The sequence below is a fragment of the Chlamydotis macqueenii genome, chromosome 4 (assembly GCF_036417535.1).
Source record: "Chlamydotis macqueenii isolate bChlMac1 chromosome 4, bChlMac1.mat, whole genome shotgun sequence".
In the NCBI taxonomy this organism is placed as follows: domain Eukaryota; kingdom Metazoa; phylum Chordata; class Aves; order Otidiformes; family Otididae; genus Chlamydotis; species Chlamydotis macqueenii.
The window spans coordinates 48,870,697-48,884,322 of NC_141559.1; the positions used below are offsets into that span (position 1 = coordinate 48,870,697).

General features: G+C 49.4%; 1 protein-coding gene across 1 annotated transcript in view; it reads right to left on the reverse strand.

The window, feature by feature from the left end:
• The window catches only part of IRF2 (interferon regulatory factor 2), a 41,947-nt gene extending 38,895 nt beyond the window's left edge, over positions 1 to 3,052 (reverse strand). Inside the window, exon 1 of the mRNA XM_086746781.1 lies at positions 2,793 to 3,052. The gene's annotated coding sequence lies outside the window, so the exon portion shown is untranslated. The remainder of the gene's footprint in view (positions 1 to 2,792) is intronic.
• Between the last annotated feature and the right edge of the window lie 10,574 nt (positions 3,053 to 13,626).

Below are 13,626 nucleotides of genomic sequence, written 5' to 3' on the forward strand. Positions count from 1 at the left end.
CTAATCTCTACTTTTCCGCACAGGCCTAGAACATCAATTCATGAGGTCCTGTGTTACTTCCCAAAACAGTTATTTTCTCTTTAACAGAAAGTATACCACTTCATGCATGTGCAAGCCACTCTGTCCTCTCTATACCATCTGTAGTCTGTCTCTACTACATCTAAGCTTCCACAAAGCCTCTGGTACTCCCAAGTATTATACCACGGAGATGTTTTAGTACCAGTTTTAATACCATGCGGATGATGCTATTCTTCCAAAGAGGATGTGTCATGGCAAACTTTACGATCTTCACCTGTCAGCTTTTTCCCACCATTTGGTTTTTAAACTTATAGATACAAATAAGCATATGTTTTAATTTAAGGCATACATAGCCTGGCTGCAAATTTATTTACATAAAGCCCATTCTTCTAATGTAGACTCTTTCTGTTAAAAAAAAAAATTCCATTTCCTCTTGAATCCTAGCTTCTTTTTTTTTCTGTATCATCTTCTCAGCTGTGTGTTAAGACTCTGTCTCTCTCTAACTCCACCTGGTCCCACACATCAAAGACCTCCACACAACGGGGACTGGGGTCTTTAACCCCTCTTCCTAACTGGCTGTATGCTACTTCTCATACCTCTTAGCTACCCCTTTCCATGCAACGTGGCCTGCGATGAACAGCTCTTCTCGAAGAGACTGACTTGACATCTTCTGAAATCTGTCACTTTTGTAGTCAGCAAGTAACCGGGTGGCACTGCAAAGATATGTATGTCAAATATAATGGCTGACCGCTCTATCTACCTTTACCGACCAGCTGGGACCCTCAGCCTCAGAGGGATAACATCAGGGTCGGCAGGCTGACACCTCGTCATGCCCGTACCTAGCTGAAGGGCTGCAGCGACCATGATAAAGCGGTATCGTGTCAAACCAGTCAGCGCTCTCAGACCTTCCACCATCATTTACCACTGAAAAGGAACCACTGCACATAAGGGGCACGAGAAGCAATTCCCCTGTGGGACGTTACCAATAGGGGCCAGAGAAGGACACTGATGTTTCCGAAGGGGCTGGTGGCACAGAAAGATTGCGATTCAGATGGAAACTATCTGCCTCACAGATCAATTCTGCTACTTTTATAATTATGTCACCTTTTCCACATTAGGGTGAATTTAAATGTTGCTGCTCTACTCAACTCTCTTTTTATGGTACCAACGCAGGCATTCCACAAAGGTTATTAAATGCAAAGCCATTAAGACCCAAATAAAATAACTATAAACTTAAACATGACCTATTTCATCTCCAGAAACTGAGGCTGTAGTTTACAACCGCTCCTACGTTCAAGAGACTGCTGTCTGCAAGACCTCAGCACAGTAAGCTGGGCTATAAATTATAACCATACACCAACCAGGAGCAAAGTTCTGCACTCTGAAATTCCTTTATCTGAGCTCTGCATCTAAATAAATAAGTCTGAAACACTCTGCTGTTTAGGCACTCACAATAATCAAAACAGGAATTAAAGACAAAAATATCTCTGGGAACCTGGGCCTAGGGACCCAATTCTTCAACCACTTGCAACTCTGACCCCAGAGGTTGCGAGACGCTTGGAATTTGACCCTCTGCGCTACACACAAACAAAACCCCCGTTCATAAATTTCTTCCGTGGGGGAAGACGTCCAGGCCTTGGCCCTCCACTTGCTCTGGCGTGGAGCAGGGCAGCGCCTCTGCAAACCACCACGCCACTCAGCAGCGCTGCCCACTGCCCACCAGAAAAGAGGCTATTCCTGAAAAAAAAAAGGGAAGGCAGAGCACGGTTGGAGGCCGTTAGGCGTTCAAGCGACGCGCTTGCCAAGGCTGGGTTCATTCAGATCATACAGAGTGTGTCGGGGGGGAAACCCAGAAATGCTTGTTTTTCAGAGGTGTGTTTAGCTGGAGATAGAGAGGCGGAAAGGCCTGCTGCACAGGAGCGAGGAAACACCGCCGCCCATCAGCGGCCTGCCCTGTGCAGCGCCCCGCAGGACTTCCTCCTTCCGCTGCTCCCACAGAACCCACCCGCGGCGGCCCCACGACCCTTCAGGCCCCGCTACAACCCTTCCGCACCCCTGGTGCCGCTGCCCCCCCCACCCCCCAACGGGGGCAGGACACCCCCCACCCACCCCGAGCGCCTCAACCCGACGAAAACAGGGACGGGCAGAGGCGCGAAAGCCCCTCCCGCGCCGCTTGTGTAACGGACCGTTCGCGGGGCGGGGGAGGGGCGGGCGCGGAGGGGGCGGGGCCTTCAAGAGGCCCCGCCCCCCTCCGCGCCCGCCCCTCCCCCGCCCCCCGAGGCCCCAGGCACCCGAGGGGCAGCGCCCCCCCCCCCCCACCCCAGCGCGACCCCCGCCCGCCCTCCTCTCCCCGCACGCTCCTTTCATTACCGAGGCTACCGGCAGCCTCCGAGCCCGCAACAAGTGCGCCGCCCCCCCCCCCCCCCCCCCCGCCCCGGGCCCGGCCCGCGCCGCGCCCCGGCCCTCCAGATCCAACGCCCCCGCCTTTGTCTGCCCGCCGGGGCTCCCCACCCGGGAGGCAGCGGGTACCCCCCTCCCAATCTCCGCCGCAGCCCCTCGCCCTCTTCTCTCCCCCCACCACCACCTCCGTGCCTCTTCCCAAATGCGACGGCGGAACGGGGCTCGGCCGCGGCCGCTGCAGCCCAACCTTTTGTTTTTAAACCGATGGGCATCTCCCCGCGAGCCCCGCCAGCCCGCTGGCGAAAACAGCAGCAATGCGGGGAAAAAAAATAATTAAAAAAATTAAAAAATATAAAAATAAAATTAAAAATTACCTTGCCGGCCCGTTTCCGCGGCCCTTATGTAATTCCTCAAGGTTACCGCCGTTGCCAGGGGACGCGAAATGGAAATGAAAACAGGCGCTGAATAATCGCGGGAGCAAAACTAAAAGTTAACTGCCTCCGCCCGGGCGGAGAAAGGTCCAGATCGAAAGCAAAACAAGGAGAGGAAGCGGCGAGGCCGCCGGCGCTTGGAAATCCCCCCGCCTCTCCGCCGGGCCGGGCCGGCCGCGCAGGCGGCGGGGGCAGGGCTGCGGCGGCGGGGGCGCGGAAGCGCGCTGCGCCCGTCACCGCCGCACGGCACCGCACGGCGCGGCACCGCGCCCCCTCTGACCCCCCCCCCCCCCCCCCCCCCAGCCCCGTCTTCCCGGCTCAGCCCCGCGTCCTCTTCGTCTCCGGGAACTTGTCGATCGGTTTGGGCGCAGGGCGGTTTTTGGTGGGAAAGGCCGTGGGGTGCTGCTGTGACACCGTTGGCTCCTACGGCGCCTTTAAATATTTTGTCATTCGAGGTCTGGCTTGCATGTGGAAATCCTACATTTTGTTCACAGCTTGGCTTGTAACCGAAATGACTCCCACGCCCAGCCCTAAATAAGGGGGAGGGGGAGGGTGTCAGCCCCCCCAGAGCTGGAGCCGGCAGCCCCGGGCGAGGGGGCACGGCCCGGGGTGCAGAAGCCCACGGCTGGAAGCAGGGTTCCCCGAGATCTTGGGGGAATCCCTTCAGCCCAGCTCCTCCGGCACCTCCCTGCTTTTCCTCTGCTGAGGTGGGAATCGTGGTCTGGTATCTGGTACGCACGCACGCTGGGGCTGTCACTGCCCTTTTGACGAAGCACTGTGACACGGCCTTACGGCGAGGACCGTTCCAGACCTGGTCCTTGGAGCCCAGCGGGTCTCAAGCAGCACTGCTTCAAGAGAGAGGGCTCTTGCATTTCAACATGCAAGCTGTCGCGTGTCATGGAGCCTGTGCAGAGACCAAAGGCATTCTGCAGAATTTAGGTAATCCCGATGCAAACGACAACACGTCATTCCTGGCCTTACCCAAAGATGATGAAGAAGAGGCCCCAGGCACTGGGGGACTGGGGGAGGTAGGAAATGTACTCACTACAAAAGGCTTTACATGGAGAGAGAGAGGTGTTCATACATACGCTATACGTATGTACATACACATATTTGGGTAAGCGAGTGGCATACCTACATGTGCAGCTATGAGGTGCACGGCTGTCAGTGGTGGGAGAAATGCTGGGATGTGGGGCTTTGCGCAGGAGTGCTCACAGGGGGATGGTTGCAGAGGGTCTCCTCTCCGGTGGGATGGCGAACGGAGAGGTAGGTGGTCCCCAGGACCCTCTGCGGCGGCAGCAGCTCTGGCCATGCACAGAACACTAAATTAGTGACGGGATGGGGAGTCCACCCTTGTGGGTGATGAGTTCTCCTGTTTAGGAAAGTGCTCTCCTTTGCACAGAGGAGAACATAATCAGAGAATAATTTAGTCTGGAAGGGACTCATGGATGTCAGGAATCAACCACCTCCCAAAAAACGCGGGGGCTAGCAGGTGGCTGTGGTCCACGTGTGCACCAGTGAAGTAGGAAAGGGCAAGGGAGAGGTTTTGGAAGCAAGATATCAGGTGCCAGGCAGGACGGTAAAATCAAGTGTTACCTCCAGAACTTCTCCAGAAGCACTCACAGCAGGATGGAGAAGTCCACACCAATGAGGAGTGACACAGGTCCCCTGAGCAGCTGACAAGGAGCTGCAGGAAGGGTCAGATTCACATGGCAGATACTTCCAGGGGAGAGGAGACCAGAGGGACTCATTTCCATGAAGCCACAGTGGAATGAGGATGGTGGACCTGGGATGCCTTGGCTTTGAAGTGGCATGTTGACTGAACAGACATGCGGAGAGAGGAGATCATCAGTGAGATGGAGTAGTGACGGGAGACGGCTCGAACAGGAGGGTCAGACTAGGCTGCAGGGAAAGGGGCTAGAAGCTCTATGCCAAAAGAAGCAGTCAAATCTGCCAACTCCAGCAACTAAAGCTGAATTTTTGTAGACTTAAGGTCTAACTAGGGAAACGGTAGCATTGAGATGGTATTACTGGCTCTGACCAGGATGGAGGCGGTTACTATGTCAGGAGTGATTTGAGAGCAGAGAAGTGAAAGCGAGAAATTTCTAACCAGCTTGTTCCCACTCAGAAATAAGAACTTGCAGTTGTGATAAGCCCGTGGAAGGATCAGTTTGGCCCTCAGAAACTGTCGCAAAGCTGTTGGAACATGCCAGGACGGAGGGCAACCGAGATCATGGGGAGGGCTGCAGCCTGCCTGCCTCTGGTGGCTCTGGCCCCCGTGTAACAGAGATGGCAAAGATCCAGAGAAGAGCAGCAAAGATAACTTAAAAATACGAAGCAACCTCGATGTTAGCATCATTCAAAAATTTGAGTGACCAGGAGTTTTTAGGCTGGAGAAGTGGCAACCAACAGAGAACGGTCAGACAAGAGAGCATACACAATCATGAGCAGAGAGGAGTAGGGATGGATTGTTTGCTTTCTTTTTTGACATAAGAACTAGAGAGCATCAAGTGAAACTAGCAGGTGGCAGATTTGAAGCAGACGGAGGGAGGTGGATCTTCACGCAGCAGGTCATTAAACAGTGAGACATCCTGCTTTGAGGTGCCAAAAGTTCATCACAGGGGATCCAAAAAAGCACCCTTACACATTCACAGGAGAAAAAAACCCAACCCATGGGGTGCTATTAAATGTGAAGACACCAACTCTGCATCAAGCAGGCCCCTAAGCCACGAATTTCTAGGAGCTAGAAGCTGTTCAGAGGACACCCTTGTCCTAAGCCTTGAACAAGGCCTGACTGGGAATGAAATTCCTGCAAATGGCTCGGGACAGGGGAGGTGCCCGGTGCTGCTCCCTCCCTCTGAGCAAAGGGAGGAGTGGCTCGGGCTGGCTTTTGCAATGTTCTGTGGCTGTTGTCATTTCTACTACGTGCTTTTAATTTGTTTACAGAATGAGGCAGCTGTGAAAAGACTGTAGTTTGTATCAGCAGAGATTGTGTGGGGGAAAAAAAGCTTACCATCATATTAATAATTTAATATCATGCTCGGAGGGCTGCTTATTCACAAAGTGGTGATGCCGTGAATGACATTAATTGGTTTTGGTCAAATAAAGCACGGTTGGCTTCCTTGAGAAACACTGGCCAAACCATTGAGCAGAATTTGCAGCGCGCTCTTGCCGTTTCTTCCCTCCGCCTTCGGCTGATCTCGATGGGGTGCATTCAAGGCATTAACAAAGGCATTTCCCTCCACCTCTTCTAGCACCGCAAGTTCACAGGACATACCAGAAGTTAAATCTTCTGTTGTGATTCTTTTTTTGATGTTGAAAGGTAATGGGAATGGGCAGCTTTTGTTTTCTAAACTTAACTTTCAGCCATGACTCATCCCCTCCAAAAACAGACTTACCTCTTGTGACTTTGCTGTTTCAGTAAGACCTGGTAGGTTTAAAATAAAAAAAAAAAACCAAAGAACAAGAAGCGTCAAATGTCCACAGCATTTTCTCTGCAGAATTGCCAAAGTTTGCAACTTGCACTTTTAATCAGCTTCCTTAGGGATCCAGCTACTGGAATGCGTTGTTTTCATTAGCATCCCGCCTTTCCTTCACAAAAGAGTTACTATTCTGGCCTAAGCTTCATTTCTGTGAGAAAAAACATGAAACTGGGAATCCTTTAAGTTCCAGAAGGTAAATAAGCCATCTAGCTTACTTATAAAATTTAATAATATTTATGAATTTTTCTCTTTTTGTAGTTGTTGTTGTGGAGCTTCACACTGTCTTTAAATGGAGCTAACTGTGCCATCATTTTGGTTCTTAAAGCCACTGTCGCAGGCATTGTGACTTTTTATCTGTGGAATTGGAGTGGTTGAATTTTCTCATGGAGTTGGGCCCCAAGCATACGTACTCACCCACAGCTGACCTGTTTGTTTTTCTGGTACGTTAAAGTAGGAAAGCTCTCCAGCAGAAACCATGTTGATAATTTGCATTACAGGCCAGTGCTTATCGAGAAAATAAATCAGTTCCAAGAGTCCTATAGTTCTTACTTTAATACTACTACGCACGTCTTCCTGACTGCCTACACCCATTTTTAATAATGAAATTTATTTTCAATTTTAATTTGTCCTGTGAAAAACATTCTGATGCTGATGCAATCTGTAGCACAGATATTTTTAGACACTACGTAGTAACGGCACCTTTCTTATAACAAAAAAACTCAGAACAGAACACGAGATTTCTGATTGTAGTTAAGAACTTAAAGTATTTGTATATTACTATAACAGAAATAACCACCCCAGGTATAATAGAAAATAATGTTGGCTAACACTTTAACAACTTGTAATTAATTTATCCTCTGAAATCAGTTCTGTTCGTTGGAGGGGTTTTTTTTGTTTGATTTACTTTGTGTTTATACTGCTGTAAATAAAAGGACTGCCTGGTCTTTGGTGTTTCTGCAGTGTTCTCAGAGTATTTATGCTCATGTTAAAATTCGTAGAAACTACAGCTTGTTGCTCCTTCGTTGCTTTTGCTGTGACCCCAGCCTTGGCATGGGGAGGGGACAGGCCATCAGGAAGCCTCCACAAATGGTTGCAGGTGGAGCTCTGGAGATGCATCTGGGTAGGGGGCAAAAACCTAGCTCACATCCCAATTGAGCAAATATGCCCTTAAATGTCAGGACACAAGCAATTCCTCTCGAGTTCAGAGGAAATCTTCACACATCTGAAGTTCATAGAATCATAGAATCTTTAAGGATGGAAAAGACCTCCAAGATCATCAAGTCCAACTGTCAGTCCAACACCAACCATGCCTACTAAAGCATGTCCCCAAGTGCCATGTCTACACATTTTTTTGAACACCTCCTGGAATGGTGACTCCATCGCTTCCCTGGGCAGCCTGTTCCAGTACTTGACCACTCTTTCAATAAATAAATGTTTCCTAATATCCAACCTAAACCTCCCCTGATGCAACTTGAGGGCATTTTCTCTTGTCCTATCACAAGTTATTTGGGAGAAGAGACTAACACCTGCCTCACTACAACCTCCTTTCAGGTAGTTGTAGAGAGCGATGAGGTCTCCCCTCAGTCTCTCTTCAGACTAAACAATCCCAGTTCCCTCAGCTGTTCCTCATAAGTCTTGTTCTCCAGACCCTTCACCAGCTTGGTTGCCCTTCTCTGGATGCGCTCCAGCAGCTCAATGTCCTTCTTGTACTGAGGGGCCCAAAACTGCACAGTATTTGAGGTGCAGCCTCACCAGTGCCGAGTACAGGGGCAAAATCACTTCCCTTCTCCTCCTGGCCACACTGTTCCTCATGCAATCCAGGATGCTGTTGGCCTTCTTGGCCACCTGGGCACACTGCTGGCCAAGAATCAAGTTGCATGTGAACACAGGGGAGCATGAATGGGGAGAGCCTCCCGGTTCACCCTCGCTGCCTTTGTCCCAGGTTTCCTTAATTAAACTGTTTTATGGTCTTTCCTCCTTTTCTTTCCTACTCTCAGGGCTGCAGGGTGGCGTGTATCTTGCTCAGGTGGCTTCCATGGGATGTGGTCCCCTGCCCGTTGCTGGTGGGGCTGGGGCCTGTCACCCGAGGGGACAGGAGCGTGGCCTGAGGGCCTCCCTGGCGGCCATGGCAGGAACCCATCCACAGCAACACCCCCCCAACATGATATCACAGCACAATGAGGGAATTTCCATAACGCATTTCAAAGCAAATCCAACATTGGGGTAATTTCTTTGTCTTCAGTTGGGTTACGCCAGCGGGGAGGCCTACCCTTGAGAGGCTTAACAGGGTGTCTCAATTAGCAACTACTTCTCAGCTCTCATATTCCAGCTGTGCTGATCTTCAGATTGCTAAGAATTTACATGGTGGGAGTGTTGCTGTGTTTTTGTTGGGACTAATTAAAGTAATAATTACAGAAAACTCTTCCAGAATGGAAAAATGTATTTGCTTAGACGAGATCTCTGAACAGTAACTTCTCTAGCCAGCAAGATAAAACTTTTCCACTGCAACTCAGTAAAGGCAAGTGTCCTCATTAAGGTGCTGCTTTATCCATCCCTCAGGGAACTGGGTCAGAAAGACACAACGTAATAACTCACGCAGACATCTTTTCTACTACGGAATTTTTACACTTTCTCGATCGTTTTGGTCTGGCTGCACCCAGATGCTCCAAGAGGACAGGTAAGCAGGGAGAGCCTGCCATCTGAGCCAACAACATATACGACATAGAAAAACACTGCTGAGGGCTAGGTTGCCTATTCATTTTACTTGTCACTGCTTTTATTTGGCTGCAGCACTTCAGCCCCATCACTCTGCCAGCTCAGCTGCTGTACAGGGTTCATTTTCTTTAGCAAGAGGGAAGAGAGGGAACAAGAAATTTGCTTAACACCAGCATTGTGAGATGGTTTTAGTTACTCACTTCTCTTGGCCCTCGCAGCAAATTTTAGGGAGGAAAGCAGTTCTTTAAAAACATGTACAGCATCTTGACATTTCAGGGCTGGAATGGAGCTTGGCAGAGAACACCTGGACAGGAGCCAGGCTGCTTCAGCAGATCCTACCTGAAAGTGATCCTGCTTAGCCCTGCTTTAATACAGTGTTTCGCTGAAGTGGAAGCTTTTGTGGCAATTTTCCCAGTGAAACTGAGGTAGGATAAAAAGATAAGTGATGTATCACCTATTGGCTTGACAAAGCAGAACAAATACTTTTTCTTCTGGACAATAATGAGGTATTAAGAGCTTTGCTTCATGTCACGTGTAAACACAGGCTTTGATTTATTAATTAAAAACTTGTTAAAATCGGGTCAATACTCTTTGTTGAAGGAGAAGGGACTTTTTTCTCTTTTCACTTTCTGTTTGTAGTGGATTTTCACATATAAAGAAGTCTTTCCAGGGACACTCATCACAGAAATGCTCACCAGGCATATTCCCCCATCAGTCACTGTCTGAAGCACATGATGCTCTTCTGCGCATCCTGCTGAGGTCAGTGGCTTTGGTGGGGAGAAAGGTCCCACCCCGTGTGCTAGGGGTGTTTTCCTCCCCTCCGGAGCTGGACAATGGGAGGACAGAGGGAGCCAACACACTGGTGGGACCGTGCCCAGGGCATCACCTGGCAGATGTGCAGGTGAACCAGCATCCCATCCGCTGTCCCTGCCTCCCATGGTCCAAGCCAGCGCATCCTTGTGCTGGGCAATGGAGGTCAGGTGGGATCGTTGCCCAGTTCAGGAGAGGCAGGAGGTGCTGGGACGTGGCCACTTCACCAACCCCCTCAAGGGTGGCAGAGGTAGAGAGGTGCCAATATGGGGGTTCCTGCTCAGGAGGTCTCCTGCTGGTGAAACAGGCAGTGACCTGTGTGGCTCACCACTTTCCTGACCCCGCAGCAGCCCCAGATGCTATGTGTCTGGGGGGCTACTTAAATATAGCTCAAGCCTTTCCTCTTTGGTGTGCTCCCCAGCTTATTCTGCAACACAGCCTGGGTGACAGCCCAATGTGACTCTGAGAAAAAAAAAAGAGGAGCCAATTATAAACATTTAATTTAAGGCTCTTCTACCTTAAGGTAGAATGGTCACTGCAAGTTACAAAGCCATTTCCAAGTCAGCACTCTTTTCAAAGCTTTGGCTCTTTTGCCTTTTCTAATCAGTGTTTAATTATTAACAGAAGAGTAATTTTTGGATAACGAGTCCCATCTGCTGACTGCCTGCACGTATTTGGCCTGGCAACCCTGATCTCCAGAGAGCTTCTCCATAGCCTCTGCACACCCAGCTGCTCATCCTTGCAACGCAAGAGCAGATGCAACATCTTCTGAATGCAGAAGTAGCTGAAGCTGAGCTCCTCTGTTGCACCTTTGCTGCTAGCCTGTCGAGTCCAGCAAGTTCATTTTCTGAAAGGCAGCAGCTGGCCCTGCTGAGCTGTTTCTGGAGCACAGCTCACCTCTGACTCATCTCTCCTGCAGCCCATCTCAAAGCACTTCTCTGTTGACAAGTCATTTCTGTCACTCTGACCGTTGCCCTGCTCTCAGGTTTGCTAAGCCCGCATAACCGAGGAGAGGCTCCTTCAGAGGCAACCAGACAACCAGTGTCAGGGGCCGAACAAGAAACCTTTCACGGCATACTAAAAGCTGACACCAATTTTAAGTCATCTGTTCCCAGAATTTGCAATCGTTACTGGGGTCTTGATGGGTCTACCGGGGTCTTGACAGGGCGTATTTATGAGGAAACCACCTTGGGGAATGCTGCTATAATGCAGCTGGAGGGGTGCTGGCTTGGTATTTGGGTGCAAGGAGTCTCAAAACCCTGGGCAGGGTTGCTTTATCACTTTAAAAGAAAGAAGTCGTGGGAGGGGAGGGAGGAGGAAAGCTGTAGGCTATTAATAGAGAATATGAGTAGGAGCTTTATTCTGAATGGCTTCTTTAATTAGTGACATGCAATGCAGAAGCCAGGCTCGCGATGCACTCTACCTGCTGACTTCCCGAGCGCTGATCAGAGAGAGGCAGAAAGATGAAAAACCATTGCCATGCGGAGGAGTTTTTAAATAGGCCGAGCTAAAATGCCCAAATTAAAAAATAACCAGGAGATCAATCAACCTTGATCTTCAGAGGGGCGGTCTCTGAATGTAGGCTAGTGGAGTCAGTGCCAGCTCAGACTCAGGAAATTTAAGTTACCTTCCCAGCCTTACCTGCCCACCACGAAGTTTTCTGATCACTTTTATTTCCCTCAGACTTTGTTCTTTATGTCCGTGCAGAGGATAAAGCTCCTGGACATAACAGCTGTCTCGTCTTACTGAGTTTTACAGTGCCTGGTACCAATGTGTCTCACTTTCTCAGGAGCCCTGCTCTTGTACTGTGCTACAAGAAATAATGTTGCTCTGTACAGTGGTTCTCCAGTAGCACAGTTTATTTGTTCTTGTATTTTCAGTGTCTCAAAGAAATAAACAACAACAACCAGAAGCAGCTATTTAGGTGATTTAAAACTAGGAGAAGGCTTGCTTCCCCAGCTCTGTAAGTATGATGTGACACCTGGACCCAGGAGCCCAAACAGACTTCAGTAGTACATTAAATTAGTGAGACTATTTTGAAAAAACACAGCTCCGATGCTTGTGGTTACTATTTGCCTATTTGCACCTTGCTTTAAATAATTACACGCAGAGTGGCAAATCCTCCTGCTAATGAAAGGAGTACTTCACAGGTACGCATGTTACGGCCCTGATAAGCAGCAACCAGGCCTGCAGGAAAGTTTTAGCATGCAGATATCAAAAGCAGAGGTGCGGGCAGACAGCTGCCAGGCGGAGGCAGAGCTCCTTTCCCGGTAAAGCAGTTCTATGGGAATGCTGACTCACCTGCTTCCTGTGTAAGAGACGTGGAGAAAAAGCAATTATGTATAATTCCCCTGCGTTTCTTTTCCTCCCGCACCGCCGTTTCCCTTGTGGAGTGAATCTGGCTGAAGGGTCAAGAGTTCTCTGTGTTGGAAAGCATTATAAAATTATACCTTGGGCTAGGTATATAAAAGCCTGATAAGCAGGTGTTAATAGTTCCCAGTCATCTTCAAAGAAAGGGTAATGTTTCATTGCTTGGCAAGCCAACACTTAATGCACATAAACCAGTTGTAAATAGTTTGTGGTATAGTTGCAGAGAACATTTACACGAAAGCTGTTAGCAGATCTGCTGATGGTGTTTGCAGAGGCTTCCCCTCTTTTTCCCGACTGTGTATTTAAAGTTTTCATCACATTATCTCCCCTCTCTTCCCAACTGGGGGAATCTTGTTCCTTAAGAAGAATGTTTCAGCTCATGTGCCAGTACTTGCTCATCTGCAGGTGCTGGTCCATGGCCAGTTGTCCAAAGCAGTGCCATTTTTAGCATCTGGCCCTCTCAGCAGCAACGTCTCTCACTTTTCCAAGCAAGAAGTCGCAGCATGTCCAGCTGAATGGCTTCTCCTCTTTGGCCAAAGCCAAATGCTGCTCCATTAAATGCTTTCAGGTGCAAAGGGGAATGGACATGGAGGGTAGTTCTGAGAAGAGCTTCGTTACTTGGCCTATTGCCCTATCTGATCACTCGAGTACAGTACACTGCACCATCACCCTTGGCCTGACAGCATGGCTGAACTATAACATCAACCAAAAAGGAAGATCAAGGTGCACTATGGTTTTTTCTCCTCAAGTCACAGGCGCTGGGTTGTGGTAGTCACAGCAATCTGAGGACATGAGAAAAGCAGAAGACTCAAAATGCCCCTTTCTCCTGCTTCATTAGTGGTTCTGGTGAAAGACATGACCTCTCTCTACAAGATGAAGTTCCTCCTCATATCCTCATCTTCCACCAGAACTCGGATGCTGTTTCTTGGATGCAAAGCTGCTGGTTATTTTGCTAACTTGAAGGAAATGCCTAAAGGACAGAAGCCACAAGACTTGGAGTTGTTGAGTGTCCATCATCACAGGGCTCCTTCTGTCCACAGGCCATCTCTGTTACTCTGTGTTTATGGTAAACCAGGAATGGCGGATGCGCAGCCCTCAGCCCACCTGACCTGACACAGCTGTCTGGATTTTGGCAGGCCAGAGCCAGCTAATCCTGGCTGGAAATTAAACCTCTGGAATGTAGCCAGCCCCAATGCGCTGCCAGGTGCCCCAGCAGTAAGTGGGGGCATGCAGGTAAGACCTCGCTGCCCAGTGCAATGCTGGTGAGGCTGGCAGGGCTGCCTGTGTCCTAAAACAATCTTGAAAATCCTGGGCTACATTTTTTTCCTCCTTCAGGATCTCACTTTAATCTCATTAGATCTGAGATTCCATTTTCCCATTTCCCAACCAAAATCCCTGCG